This window comes from Acyrthosiphon pisum, chromosome X, assembly GCF_005508785.2.
Source record: "Acyrthosiphon pisum isolate AL4f chromosome X, pea_aphid_22Mar2018_4r6ur, whole genome shotgun sequence".
In the NCBI taxonomy this organism is placed as follows: Eukaryota; Metazoa; Arthropoda; class Insecta; order Hemiptera; family Aphididae; genus Acyrthosiphon; species Acyrthosiphon pisum.
In genome coordinates, this window is record NC_042493.1 from 90,912,341 (window position 1) to 90,916,269 (window position 3,929).

A 3,929-nucleotide genomic window follows, 5' to 3' on the forward strand; every position below is an offset into this window, starting at 1 on the left:
TAGAGAAGAACGCGTTATGTATGTAAAGTATTTTCATTTTCATTTTTCTTTGTTTATAAAACTTTAGAAATGTTACAACTTTATTTAAAAAAAAAAAAAAAAATTTAATTTATTTACTATGCTTTTATAATTGTTAAATGTTTATGTATGTATTTTTCTTTTCTTTTGTAAATCATATTATATAATATTATATATTATCATTATTCTCATTATACCTATTACTTTATTTCTTAGTCTATTATTTTAACATATCATATTAGTATACGCTTTGTTATATTATATATTACTAAATTTTATAACTAAAATAACTCCCTCTCTTCATCACAAGCCTAGCTTAAAGGAGAGAGGTTAATCGAATCTGTTATATGTATTTGTCAATTTGTTTGAATGATAAAAAAAAAAAAAAAAAAGTCAAATAAAATATGAAATATAAAATATAAAAACGATGTGTCATTCCCTTAAAAACAGTATTCTCTATATTTTTTGTAATAGGTGACTTTACTCTAAGATTACTTAAACGCATAGAAAAAATGATTTTGCGTAAATGCGTTTTGTCTATGTTGCGCGTGAGCCAGACAGAGAAAACGAATAGTGCGCTGACATCCTCTTAAGATAAATCTAGAACATCATACACCGAATGTTAAATGACGAATTGAACAATTAAAGCATTTGAGTCATATACAGTTTATACGTTTAACGGGTAACGAAGTGCACGTGATCAGCTAGTAACAATATAAAATATCCAGACAAACCGTCTCCGCTCAGAATCGTTTTTCTTATACAATGATATTATGATATCATTGAATTCAAATGTAATACAATCCATTATACGGTGACCCACTTGTAATCTACTGTACAGCAGAGCGACATCCACTTACCTGATTTTTATAATTTGTTATTTAAGTTTCTGTGTTGGGTATTATATTATTATATTGCAATAGGTATAATGGATGTGCCACAAAGTTGTATTCCTTCTCGTGTAAAAATCGTTGTCAGATAAATGTATATTGATACATTTTTGTGTATATTATTTTGTTTTTTAGGTTGATTAATGGCATCATCGAATTTGATCAAAACCTGACATCTCTCCCGGCGTACTTACAATCTCACCGCCGTCAGTACAATAAAAAATGTTTGAATACAATTTTTATTTGTGCGTCTTTGTATTATACAGCAATAACATTATTGTTAATGTATTTATATCCTATAAAAAAAATGGATATTAATGTCATTTTCATATATTTCGTTCGTATATCCTTCATCGTAGACTTTACAGTAATTGTTTCTTCATACTTTTACTTACAAAACTTGCAGTACAGATTCGAAATATTGAACGACCTCTGGAAATGTCTTCCAGCTGGGTTGTTGGATGTTCCCGGTGAATGTTCACATTATGATATAGCGATGATGGTAGACAACATACGATTGTTACACGCTCAACTGTCTGACATATTAAGAATATTCAGTTTGGGTCACGGACAAATGCTTTTGGGTTACTTTGTATTCAGCTACATTAATATGTTGGTTTTTTTCTTTTTTACATTTTATTTTAAATATCCAACATCCTTAAATTATAATCAAAACGTGGATATGAATATGATCCTGAAAAAAACTGTGCCAGTTGTCTATAATTTACAAAATATAATTTTTACAATGTCCATTGTTACTGCGGCCGCACGAGTACACGATAAGGTAAAAACAACATTGATATATTAATGATTAATCATATCTGATAATTAGTTATAATAATTTGATTATTATGAATAACATTTAATTTGCATTATACCATTTACATTTACAACAGCTATTTGATTAATTTTAACTCGGCGCAACGGTGCACCTATTTAATATTTCAATATCAACATCCCTTGCTTTCCTATGCTTATTTGTTTATTTATTTTTTTAATTTTGAGCGATGAATTTAATTGTTTTACAATGATGTGGGTTTTTATATGTCTGACGTCATTTTTAGTATCGACTAAAACGCTAAGATTTACAGTTTTGTAGTTTGTGGGTGGTATCTAGTAGCCAATTCGTTGTACAAAATTTCAATACTTTCCATACAAAAGCACAACGATTTCAAATTCGGTAATAATTTTTTTTTTTTGTAATTCTTTTATGAATAAATGCTAAGTAATAGTTCCATCGATTCCTCCAACCTATTAACACCATAGTTCTACAGTAGGTACGTTCGTATAATCTTATATTATTAACTTATTATAAGTTAACAACAGCCAGTAATGGTTTAATTATTAGATATATAAATTACGATAGACATGATTTTTTTTTTGCAACAAATAGTTCAATCTCTTCAATCTTTGACTGATTATTATTGACTTTTAAGTCATGTATATTGACTCTTGTGACTATAACGATAATAAATTAAATAATAGCTTCATTATATTCAAGGTATAGGTACCTTAAAATGTGTCCAAATATTTTGAAAATTTCGTTGTGCACAGCATTTTATTGTGTTCGTTAAATGTTAAAGAATTTTAAATCTTTAGATATGTTATGCATTGATTTTTGAATTACAAAAAAAAAAAATATATATATACAATTTAATTTAACGATAACTGGTGCTGCATAGATGTTCCGTTTTCACCCCTTTGGGTGCACCTTTGGTTACAATTAGGTACCCATACACTATCGGGTTTGGATTGTAGGTTTTGGCACTCCAGGCTTTAGTTTTCCTAATGGTATAGATTTTATAGTGTAAAGTTTACTATATCATGGTTTTCCGCACAAAAATCTATCAATTCCTCACACACACTACAGCCTTGGACCAAAGTGGATTAGCCTAGCTATGCGATACAAAACCTAATAGTGTATGATTATAATGACCACCTAATTAATGGTGTAGTGTTTTAATTTTATTATACATGCATTGTACAGTGTTTGTACCTTTATATTTTCAGAAACGACAGATAATATCTTATCTGCGGTTAACCAGGATTTCAAATTTATCGATTCCTATGAAAATCCAGGTTATTAAATTAATATACTTTAATTTTTTTTTACTATACCTACTTAACTATATTATTAGATACATTATAATTGCGAAAGCTTATAATGTGTTATATAGATTTTCAGTATTATGTTGCGATCTAACCACTTTTAATATTTAAAAAAAACACTGAATGCTTACTAAAATATTAAATTAAACCTTTGCCATTCAATGCATTTATCTGTGTTTCGGTCAAAAGAGCTCAGCTGTTCTAACATTGTTATTTTTTTAATTAGATTAAAATGTTTATGAATCAAGTATCAGTTTTTGAATCAAATGAAATAACCGCCTATGGAATTTTTAGTATTAATTTGAATCTAGTTATATCAGTAAGTATGTATAATTATATAATAATTATTAATTAGTCCTATTCAAAAATATTATTATCATTGGTGTTGAAATGTTCTCCCTCTCATTTGTCCTAGATTGCCAATATTTTTCTATATAACAAGTTGATGCGTAAATGGTTTCTATTTTACAGTAGGAAAGTACCAACAATTATTTTTATAGTAAACAATATTGTAAAATATTTGGTACCATGTTTTAAATTTATTGTCATGTGCTTTCAGTCAAAAATTCATAATTAATTTTGAAAATACAGTTTTAACTTTGTAAAAATGTAAACGATTAATAATAGAGACGGTTAACATATTATTAAGTTGTTAGGTATTATAGGTAGTCAAAAATATTGAGTATTCATATTTATAAGCAATTAATATAAATTATAAATTATAAGTATTTAAAGTTCCAATTTTGATAAAATACGTTGAAATAACGAACATTTTCAAACGATGGTTAATAATGTATTTAAGTACAATTTTTTAAACTACAAAAAGTACCCGTCGTTCAATAATATCACAATTTTCTTTTATTTTTTTAATGATATGTTGGTATCCTGTAAAATATAAATCACTTGCGTTTC